At 45.8% G+C, this 12,088-nt stretch overlaps 1 pseudogene; it reads left to right on the top strand.

Annotated features, from left to right (window-relative positions):
• The first annotated feature begins 10,980 nt into the window (after positions 1-10,980).
• Positions 10,981-11,786, top strand: LOC122732507 (annotated as a pseudogene).
• The last annotated feature ends 302 nt before the right edge of the window (positions 11,787-12,088 follow it).

Genomic DNA, 12,088 nt, shown 5'->3' with positions numbered 1-12,088 from the left:
TAGTGGTGGAATTTCCCAGCCACTCCTGCAGAAACCCACTGGAGGGGCCCCTGCCTCCTTCTGCAGTACTGAGGACAGAAGAACACCTGTGGAGAGAGGGAGGAGAGGACCAGAGGCCGCAGGTGTGCTGGAAAGAGCCAGGACAGACACACGCCTTCCAGAGAGGATGCCTGGGGCCAGCCAGCCACAAAAATATGGCTCTCAAAGCAACTTCTTCAGACAAGTTCAGTGGGAGGGTAGGGAGGGCTCTGGGCACACAAGGCCTTGGGATGGGCAGACAGAGAGACCCCAAGGCACTAGGAGGCCTCTCCTGGGGAGGCCACAGCCCCAACGGCAGGCAGGGCAGGCCTGGGATGGAGTCATTGGTGGGAATAAGAATATCTGGATATTTCCTATTGGACTCAATATTCTTGTTAATATGTGTTCAACTAGGTTGTTTCTCTACTACTCAGGAAGGGCAAGTCCTATTGAGCACCCTATATATGTCAATTCCACGGGGCAGCTCCCTGGGTTTCCCTTCCTAGTTGTACTTTGGGGCTTCAGGTATCTCCTCCCAGGGTGCCAGGACCCATTTAAAACTTTCTCCTAGAGATACTGGGGAGCCTGGACACTTTGTAACAGGAAGATGGAGGTGGGCGAGGGCTAAGGATACTCTACTACCAGAAGGTCCCCTGGCACTGCAGACTGAGCCCAGGCTTGAGTCTAGTGTACTTTGGGGGTGGAGGGGATCAGTGTGGCAGAGCTAGGGCCACATTGGTGCTCCCTGGGGCCCACCTCGTCCAGGCCTGCACTCCTGCTGGGACCTGGGGAGCAGACCCAAGGCATTGCGGCTGACATCCAGATGTGTTTGTCTTCACCCTTCGAATTCCACCGGGCTTTCTTCCTGCAGCCAGACCCAAACATTTTCCCTAAAAAGAAAAAGTGATTGCATGAACTGAAACATATTTCTTCAAAAGAAACGGTCCTGGGTCCCTTAATTAGAGAGAGAGGAGGTTTTTTTCCAGTCCACAGAATAAACACATGGCCTGGGAAAAGTCACATCAAAGGCGTGTTCTGGTCACTGTGGATGGCAGACATGAAGTGGTCAGTGTTTGAAGTGTTCGGAGAGGCATTCCAGTGGGTGAAGAAGGAGAAACGCGGGTGTTCTCCAGTGGAAATTGTCTTGATTCCAACCCAGATGCCTCTCTTCAGAGAAAAACCATTGGAAATCTCACTAGCGAGAGCAATGATGTGCAGCAAGTGAAGGCGTCGGGTCTCCACCAGAGTCACCCTCCCTTTCTGCAGGACGTCTGTCTACAAGCTCATCCTCTCAGGAGGTGTGCTGCTGCCAGGGGCAAGTCTGCCTGCCCAGATGGAAAGGGCTTCTCCCTGGAGCTCATGAGTGAGTGTGCCCCTCTTACTCACTCGTGGTCGCCTTTGGAAGCCAGATATTGGGGTGCATGACTTCTCTTCCTACTAGACTGGAAACTCCATGAGGGAAGGGACTATATCTGATTTCACATTTGAAGCTTCTTCAACCATCAGTCATGGCCGTAGAGTTTGACGCTGGGAGAGGACTTTGGAATTACACGGTCCAGCTGCCTCAGTGTGACACAGTGTGACAACATTCCAGAAGAATTCACAGAGCCAGAAGGAATTTCAGAAGAACTAGTCGAACTCCTCATTTTAGAGATGAGAGAAACTGAGGCACAGAGAGGTTATGACTTGTCCAGGGTCACACGGCCAGTAAGGGCCAGAGGAAGGATTGGAAGCCAAGTCTCTTTCCACTCCCTGTCTGGTGCCGGCCAAGTTCACATCAAGGCCAACAGGATTTACATCCAGGTCTTCTGCCTGGGAAAGGGGGAAGGATGTTGAGGGAAGGGGCCCAGGGTGGTACTGTCATCTGACTCTACCTCTGTCTCTCATTACACCCAAGCTTCCTATCCTAAAAGGAAGTAGGTAGAGTTGGTGACCACGGAAATCCCTTCCAGCTCTCAGTCCCATGAGGATGAGAGTAAGGATGGAGCCTACTTCTAGTGGCACTGATTGAATGACCATGAAGGTGTCATATCCCGGTGACTGGTTTGAAGTCAGTTCTGAAGAATCATCAGATCAGAGACTGAGAGCGGGAAAGAGGCAGGGAATCACACAGGATAAGCATATCAGAGGGTCCGTGGAGGGATGGTCCCAGACTTGAGGTCACAGCCCATGGGACTGCCTAGCACTTAATGCTTTCAAGTTCATCTTCTGGGTGTCGTGAATAGGCTGATCCATCCTCCTCCAAGCTTCAAGTGCTTCAGGAGTCAGGAGAGGCTTGAACTGGAATCCCGCCTCTGACACTGACTAATGGTATGACCTCTCAAAGCCGAGTTTCTTCATCTGTGTAGGATGAGCTGTAGTTTTAGCTACAATATTATTACCTTATCGAAATACTGTGGTATGGCCAACCAAGTACTCACCTTGGAGCCAGGAAGACATGAGTTCTCTGACACTGTTCGGACCAATTTTTAATTGGGGAGTGTTAGCTAAGTGGCTCACCGCAATATTGGGGCAAGGAAGGAGACCGGCAGCCTCCCTCAAAACAGAACAGGATTTATTTTAACAAGAACGAACTTAAAAAAAAAAACACAAACAAGATCAGTTGGATCAAGGGAAAGGAAATAAAATGGGGAAAGGGAAATTATACAACCTGAGAAAATACCACCGCCCAGGAATCAGCTGAGAATACGCAGCAGAACTCCTGTCACCTTCCAGCGTCCAACTAGAATGCCCAATTCTCCTCCCCCAATCCCAGAAAAACCCCACACAGCCCCAGCCAATGGGATGGCCGCTCTGGCAGTCACATGACTGCCCTCACTAGGCTTCCAATCATTATAATTTTGCCAGGCCCACGTAGGCGTCGGCGAGTGGTGATGATGTGAGGTGCCAGCGCCATGGCAAGGGCTACAACCAGTGGGTGGAGCTCCGTGTGGTTTGCAGAGCCCCAGGCCAGTGAGAGCCAAGGCATAAAAGCCTCAAATAACAATTAATTCTTTACAACACCTACTAGTTATGTGACCCAGGGGTGCCTCAATCAACTCCCTGGGTTTACCTATTGAGCTAGAGACAGGTTGTGTTGAGACTGACCTTGGTGTAGTCCTCATATTTGTGTATTATCTCATCTCTCTCTCCACTACATCTTTGACACAGCTTCCTTATTAAGTTGGTGGATCTGTGATCTTAGCTTTGTGGGTACGCCCTTCATCGAGACACATCACACCCTGCTTTCTGCCCTAGTGATGCCTTTTCATCTGCATTCTTCAGACACTCTACTCCGTACACTGGGGGCTTCCAGCTAGATCTCCCTCTGTGAAATGATGGGCACCAGTGCCACACATGACCTAGCTGGTCATCGTCCAGTGCTGGTCCACTTCCTTTTCCAATCAGCCATCCTTTGGATGGTACTAAGATGGCTGGTCTGCGTTACGGTCTTTGTAATATGTTGCATTGACACCACAATATGCCTCTCCATTGCCTATTGGAGGACTTGCAATTTTGATTCTTCAGAGACTGTGCTATTCCACAATTCACAGCCATATGATAACCCTGCAAGAATGTCTGTGCTTTAAAAGGGTTCTGGAGAAGCAAATTATGGAATATTATAGGCTACACACAACTGCAAAGTGAACTTTGCTAAGGAAGTTCTAAGTCAGTGTCACAATCACATCTCTTTGGTAATTCTCTATTAGCTTTAGGATAAAATACACTCATCAGCCTAGAATTTAAGGTCCTGCAAAATCTGACTCTAATCCATCTTTTCAGAGTTATCTCCTACCACCCCCTTCAAATATTCTGTGTTTCAACCAGCCTGGATTATTTGCATGAGCATCTCTCCTGGAAGGGCTGCAGAGTCCTTCCCAAGGCTGCTCTCTTACCTTGGGTGTCCACCCATCCCCCAACTCTGCGGCTCCAAGAAGCTGTAGCATGTGCAGTGGCCCCAGCCCCAGTAAAGCATCTGGGTTGGGTAGCTGATGGTGAGTAAGGGGCATGTGTGCCCTGTGATGAAATGATGGGATTTCACAGATACTCAAAGACCCACTGGAGATTAATCTAGACTGATTGAATCAAGTGAGAGTGATTGGCTGCTGATTAGCCTACTTCAAGTTAACTGAATTGTAGTCACACCTGGCTAGCCCTTAAGAAGGTATTGTTCTCAGAAGCTGGACTGTAAACTCAACTTGAGAACACCTTCAAAGCCAATGGATTTGGATGACGCCAACCAATCAGCTTGAAGCAGTGTGTAAGGACCGCCTCTGTTCCAGATCTATAAAAAGCTTCCACAATCAACTTGCTAGAGTTCTTGATTAAAGCAGACTCCTGGAGGAGGACTTGAGGAAGAACCCGACCAGGCTGGAACTCTAGGCTAGGTAGGACTTCTTTTTCTTAACTTTCTGAACTCCTTGTGAATATCTGTATGCTTTAATAAATGTTTAATGCCCAAAGACTAGTGCTGAAGCTTCTAATTTAAGCCGATCACACAATATAGATTTTAAACATCACAGTTCCAAGCATTTGAAGATTTCCCCAGCAGAATGGGAGAATCATTTGTTCCAGTGGCTCTGAAGGTGGCTGAAGCAAGCACTGTGGAGGTCATCCTCTGCATCCTGACCTTTGTCCTCCCACTCAACTTCATTGACTCTGGAAGAGAAGGTGACACTGAGTAATCTGTGCAGCTCTGCCTCATCTCCATCCAACTCACACAGGAGTCATTGGTTCTGTTCAAAACATCAAGGGCAGCCAACCACAGGCAGGCAGAGTGCCCTGTGCCTGGAACAACTTTTCTTCTTGCCTTCACCTTGAAGGGAGAAAGTCTTAGCTTCTTGCAAGACATGGTTCAGGCCCTGGCCCATAGTAAGAACTTATTGGGTGCTTTTATCTGCATAGATTTATTATAATCTATCTGTCTGTTTACCTATCTCCAAATCTATATCTGTGTCTCTCTGACTCTGTTTCTCCCTCTGTCTCTATCTCTCTGTGTGTCTCTGTCTTTCTCACTGTCACTCTCTGTCTTTCTCTTCTCTCTGCCTCATTCTCACCATCTCTCTCACTCTCTGTGTCTTTGTCTGCCTGTCTCTCACTCTCTGTCCCATTCTCTATGTTTTTCTGTCTCTCTCCGTCTCTGCTACCCCTTCCTACTGAATCTTCTCCTGGTCCTTCTAGTAGTGAGTGTTTCCTCTTTCTCAACATGCCTTGTATTTACTGATCTGTAGAGTTGGGGTCTCTCAATCCCACTCCCCCCTCTCAGTTAAAGTAACCTCCTTGAGGGCAAAGCCTCTTTTGTTTTGGCCCCTGCCGGCACAAACCCAAGGCAGTGAATAGAAGCTAGTTAATGGATTGTTGCCTCTAGGACCCTGAGAACAGGACAGGTCTAGTGCTCATCTCCTCACTTACAGATGGGGAAGCCGAGGTCCTGAGGGATTCATTGGCTTGCTCTCAGATGGTTTGTGGCTGAGCAGGGATTAGAAGCCAAGGCCCCACTTGCAATCCCAGGTCTCTCTTCATTGCTCCCTTCCACACCCCTCCCCAACATACCAGACCACACATCACCTAGAAATGTGGCTCTGTGGCTGCTTCTCTTGGCTCACCTTTCCCCAGCTGCCCCCTCAGTTAGTGTGATAAGTGATTTATATGGGAGGAATGGAAGGAAGAGTGAGTTCATTGGTTTTACCACCTAGATTCCCTGCTTACGGAGGTAGGAGGCCAAATGCACAATAAACAAACAAGATCTGGGAGTTTCCTTCATACTGATGGGTGAGTAGATAGGTCCGGGACCCAGAAGTCCTGGAAGAGAGAAGAGGTGAGAACCCTGTGATCTCTGCCATTGTCCCATGGAGGTGATGAGCTTCAGGGATGGGGTGTCCTTCTTGCTCCCCTCTTCTCACAAGGGCAGGACAAGAAGCAATAGGATGGCAGGAACAAAGCTGCAGAGAGACTGCTCTAGACTCCATGCCAAGGACTTCTGACAACCAGAGAACTGCCCCAGCATGGAAAGGACTGCCTTGCCAGTGAGCGAGGTAGTGAGCTTGGAAGTGAGTCATTGCAGTGGAAGCTTGGAGCTGGAGCTGGATGTTCTCTTGTGGGGGATGATGCAGAGAGGTGGCTAGCTCAGCTCTGGGTTCAAGCAGATGGCCACTGAGGTTCCTTCCATGTCAGAAAGCTGAGGATTCTATGAAATCCTCGGGTCCTAGACTGAAGATGGTTATAATCTCTGCATGTCCTCCTGTAGACCTCTTAGCTTCTAATGTCCTGGGACAGGGAGCTGGGAAGAGGAAAGGATCAGAGATTTGGAGGGTTGGGTCTCAGGAAAGAAGAGGCATCAGCTTTTCAGAGGCACAGGCTTTAAAAGCCAAGCACTCTGGTAGTAAATGGGTCAAGGATTGGTGTAAACATGCAGCAGACCAGGGGTGGAGAAATCCTGCTGTGCAGGTGGTCATCTGCCTTTTTGGTGGCAATGTCAAAGGAAATGAATGTATTCTTTGTGAGATTCACTTGACCCTCAGAAGTGAAATAATGCCCCTGAAGAAATGGCCAGCAAGACCAAGGCCAGGCACACATGGAGATGGTTTTATTTTTTTTAAGATTCTTGTAATTTCTCTGCTCCAATATTCTCCCAATGTGTTATCATGGTCCAGAAAGGGCATGGGGCTCTCAGAGGCTCTGCCAGTGACTCACAAGCCCTAGCAGGTCCTGCCAAGCTGGAAATACTCCCAGGTGGGCCTAGCCATGGCCTGTGAGCCCAAGGTCTGGGGACCAGCCAACGAACATTGGAGAGTCTCATCACCAGAGTCATGGCCATGGGCCAGATTGTTTCAGCAATAGCTAATCACAAAGGTAATTGATGGAGAGGCTGTAGATCCATGCTGATGAGACCTCAGGTGCTGGAAGGATTGGATAAATGCCCATATTGCCTTTCCCTCCCCCACCCCAGAATCACAGAGGTGAAGAATCTCAGATTCTAAAGGACCCCGGAAGCTTCTAATTCAATCTGTACATGAGCAAAAATCCTTCCTCCCTCATTCCCGACAAGTGGTCCTCCAGCCCATGTGAGGACCTGCAGCCCTCTCTCCAGGCTATTTCCTCAACCCTCATTAGACTAACAGAGTGGGTTCTTTGAAGGCAGGTGACTCCCTGCCATCGTGTCTCTGCTGCTTTCTCACCCTCTGCTGTCGTGGTTTTCTCGGTCTGTAAATGCCCTCAGCTGCTGTGGCTTTCTTAGCTTGGAGCACCTCTGCAGCCTTGTAGCCTCTTTCTCCTATCAGTGAGTTCCTCCATTTTAAGGCATCGTACCCCTCATTCCACTCCTGGGTCTGGTTCTGACTCTTGAGGCTGCTCCCCCATCTCCCTGTATGATTCCCCCTCCCCCTTTCCAGGTTCCTTTTACATTTTGTCTTCCTCCATTAGAATTCAAGTTCCTCGAAGGCATGGATGATCTTTCCTTTTTTCCCCCCAGTGCTTGTCACAGTGCCAAGCACGTAATAACCATTTAATAAATATTTACTGACTTGACTCGACTCATGAGCCCCCATCCAGAGTGCTCCCTATAGATGATCCTTTAACAAGAGTTGCTTGGTCTTTAATGTGGTATTGTAAGAATACTTAGTACACAAAAATCCCCCCAATATTCTGTGGCACATCCTCCCATAAGTTGATTGGTTGTTGTTTTTCATAGTCGAAGGGGACCAAAATGACCTCACTATGTTGGGGTCAATGTACAGGGTGGCCAAGTGTGGCTGATCAGACCAATATGAGCTTGGAAGGCTCTACCACAGGTCAGGGACAAATAGTCCCTATGACCATTTGGGAGGGAGATGGAACTACATGATAGAGTGGATATGAGATCACATGTGGCAGAGGGCTAACTTACAGATCCTGTTTTCTAGAAATCCTTTCTTGCCTTTTTTTTTGTTTGTTTGTTTGGTTGGTTTTTTGCAGGCAGTGGGAGTTAAATGACTTGCCCAGGGTCACACAGCTAGTAAGTGTCAAGTATCTGAGGCCGGATTTGAACTAAGGTACTCCTGAATTCAGGGCCGGTGCTTTAACCACTGCGCCATCTAACTGCCCCTCTTTCTTGCCTTTTTAGAGTCCCCTTGAGGCTCGCCTTCGGTATATGGAGTTCTCTGCTGGGCTCTGAGGGTCCATGAGTCTTTGTTAAGTACTGAGGAATTGAAAATGTGAGACATCCTTCTTATAACCTTGTGGCTCCAGTCCTCACCATCCTGGCTCCCCTTCTCTGTATTGGCTGTAGCTTATTAAGTCTCCTCAGGGTAGAGCACAGGTCCATCACCTCCCTTACACTGGCCACTGTCTCAATTGTCCTATCCTAAGATGGTCTTGGAAGTCTTGGCTGCCATATTACAATGCTGACTTGCATTGAGCTTATAAAACTTTTTTAGATTAACTAATCTCTAACCGTGCCTGCTCTACCTTCCACATAGGATATGGAACTCAAGTATATGACTTTTAATTTAGCCTTTTAAAATTCAGCTAATTAGATTTGACTCAATGTTCTAGCTTGTTGGGATCTTTTCAGATCTCAACAGTTTTAGCTAGTTATAGCTCAAATTTATTTGGTGATTTAGAATTTGAAATTACAAATATTATTGCACTTTATCCTAATAACCATGGTAGTTTATGTTATTATTTCCCCCATTTTTCAGATAGGGATAATAATATCCTGAAGCACAGATAATAAACTGAGGCACAGAGAAATTAAATGATTTGCCCAGGGACACACAGCTAGTAAGTCTCTGAGGATGTATTTGAACTCAGAACTTCTGATTTAAAATCTAACACTATTCACTGTGCCAACTACTGTTTTTATCTAGTATTTTAGGAAGACCTCCTAGGTTAGGGTCATCTGTAAACTCAATGAGCATTTCATCTATTACTTTATTCAAGTCATTAAAAAAATGTTGAACTCCCTAGGCACAGACACAGATGCCTGGGATTCTCTACAAGATATCTCCTTACAAATGGCAATAAAACCATCAATAACTACTTGGTGGGTCCAGGCATTCAATTAGTTTCAAATCATCTAACCCATATCTGTCCTATTATCCAACCCAATTTTTACTGTAGCAAGACTCCGACTTGCTCTCCCAGAGTGGGACTGAATACATATCCTCCTCAGGGTTCTAGGGTATCCCTGAGGGATTAGGGAAATACCTTTCCCTAATATTAACAGCTCAAGCCCTCATTTTGCTGTGTTCTTTATTATTTTGCTTTTCTATCAATTAGCATTTATTTCCTCTCTCTCTCCCACTGATCTTTGATGGCAAAGAACAAAAAAAGATAAAATAGAACCCTTGTAATAAGTACTCCAAGTCAAGAAAAACAAGTCCCCACATCAGCTACGTCCAAAAATATATCTCTCTCTTCATCTTGAGACCATCACCTCTGTATCAGAAAATAGGGAGCATGATTTCTTTTCTTTTTCCCCATAAAATTATTTTATTATTTTCCAGTTACATGTAGAGGTAGTTTTCAGCATTTGTTTTTATAAGATTTCTAGGTTCGAATTTTCCTCCCTCCCTCCCCTCCCTCCCCCCTCCCCAAGACAGCAAGTCATCTGATATAGGTTATCTATGTACAATCACATTAAACCTATTTCTGCATTAGTCATGCTATGAAAGAAGAATCAGAGCAAAAAGGAAAAACCTCCAAAAAGAAAAACAACCAAAAAAACCATTAGAAATATCATGGTTCAATTTGCATCCATATTAGACAGTTCTTTTTTTCTGGATTTGGAAAGCATTTTCCATCACGAGTCCTTTGGCACTATCTTGGACCATTGTATTGCTGAGAAGAATCAATTCTATCACAGTTGATCAACTCATAATGTTGTTGATACTGTGTACAATGTTCTCCTGGTTCTGCTCACTTCACTCAGCATCGGTTCATGTAAGTCCTTCCAGGTTTCTCTGAAATCTGCCTGCTCATCGTTTCTTATAGCACAATAGTGTTCCACTACATTCATATACCACAACTTGTTTAGCCATTCCCCAATGGATGGTGTAACGATTGGAATGACGCCATCTCCTGGAGACTTACTGTAGCGAAGGTCCGCCATGAGGAGAAAGCATCTGAGGGCAAGACATGCGGCTCTTTGGCATCAGGAAATGACGTTTGCTTGTGGGAGGAAGAGGGGGTGAGGCTGGCGCTCTTGTTCTCTTTCACCTAGAGCAGATATAAATATTTTTGTACATGTGGGTCCTTTTCCCTTTTTTATGATCTCTTTGGGAAAAAAGACCTAATAATGGTATTGCTGGGTCAAAGGGTATGCACAGTTTTATAGCCCTTTGGGCATAATTCCAAATTGTTCTCCAGAATGGTTGTATCAGTTCACAGCTCCACCAACAATGCATTAGTGTTCCAATTTTTCTACAGCTTCTCCAACATTTATTATTTTCCTTTTTTGTCATATTAGTCAATCTGATAGGTGTCAGGTGGTACCTCAGAGTTGTTTTAATTTGCATTTCTCTAATCAGTAGTGATTTAGAGCATTTTTCATATGGCAATAGATAGCTTTGATTTCTTCATCAGAAAACTGCCTGTCCATATCCTTTGACTATTTCTCAATTGGGGAATGACTTGGTTTCTTATAAATTTGATTTAGTTCCCAATATATTTTAGAAATGAGGCCTTTATCAGAAATACTGGCTACAAAACTTGTTTCCCAGCTTTCAGTCTCCCTTATAATTTTGGATGCATTGCTTCTGTTTGTACAACATTTTAATTTAATGTAATCAAAGTCATCCATTTTGCATTTCATAATATTCTCTATCTCTTGTTTGGTCATAAACTGTTCTCCTTTCCAAAGATCTCAGAGGTAAACTATTCCTTCCTCTCCTAATTTACCTATGGTATCACCCTTTATGTCTAAATCATGTACCCATGATCTGGTGCTGAAAGGAGTGGGTGGTGTGAATGGCAGAGTGAAGGCTGTGTCCTACAGGCTCTGGCACCATGAACATGTTTGATTAGAAGATCAAATTTGATGTGCTCTTAAATTTTTCCCACATCACACCTTCTACACAGCAGCACCTGAAGAAGATCTGTGCCAGTTTTGTCCTCTGTATGCTTGTGGCAGCCGCAGGTGCCTATGTCCACGTGGTTACTCATTTCATTCAGGCTGGCTTGCTCTCAGCCTTGGGTTTTTTGGGATTGATGATATGGCTGATGGCAACACCACTCAGTCATGAAACTGAGCAGCAGAAATCCTGCCTTCTGGCTGGATTTGCTTTCCTTATAGGAGTTGGTTTGGGCCCTGCCCTGGACTTATTCATTGCCATCAACCCCAGCATCCTTCGCACCTCCTTCCTTGGCACAGCGATGATTTTCAGCTGCTTCACCTTGAGTGCCCTCTATGCCAGGCGTCGCAGCTACCTCTTCCTAGGAGATATCTTGATGTCGGCCATGAGCCTGATGCTGTTTTCCTCCCGTGGGAACCTCTTCTTTGGATCTTTTTGGCTCTTCCAAGCTAATCTGTGTATGGGACTGGTGGTCGTGTATGGCTTTGTCCTTTTTGATACTCAACTCATAATTGAAAAAGCTGAGAATGGAGATAAGGATTACATCTGGCACTGTGTTGGCCTCTTCCTGGATTTTGTCACCCTCTTCTGGAAACTTCTGATGATCCCAGCAATGAATGAAAAGGACAAGAAGAAAGAGAAGAAGTAAGACAACTGTTCAGCCTTCCCCTCTTTGGCTCCCTTCCCTCATCCTCTCATTTCCTATTTGCACACATTACAGGTGGCATGTTCTGTGATCATCAGAAAAGCTTTTGTTAAAAAAACACAAATAAATCATGTACCCATTTTGACCTTATTTTAGCATAAGGTGTCAGATGTTGGTCTGTGCGTAGTTTCTGCCATGCTCTCTGCCCGTTTTCCCAGCAGTTCTTGTCAAATACTGAGTTCCTATCCCAGGAGCTCGAGTCTTTGGGTTTATCAAACACTACATTGGTAGCATGATTTCTCATCAGCTCTCTGAAGTCATGATTAGTTATTGTCTTTTTGTTTGTTTTATGGGCAACGAGGGTTAAATGACTTACTCAGGGTCACACAGCTAG

Source organism: Dromiciops gliroides, chromosome 6 (assembly GCF_019393635.1).
Source record: "Dromiciops gliroides isolate mDroGli1 chromosome 6, mDroGli1.pri, whole genome shotgun sequence".
Taxonomy (NCBI): Eukaryota; Metazoa; Chordata; class Mammalia; order Microbiotheria; family Microbiotheriidae; genus Dromiciops; species Dromiciops gliroides.
This window is presented reverse-complemented; position numbering and strand designations above follow the sequence as displayed.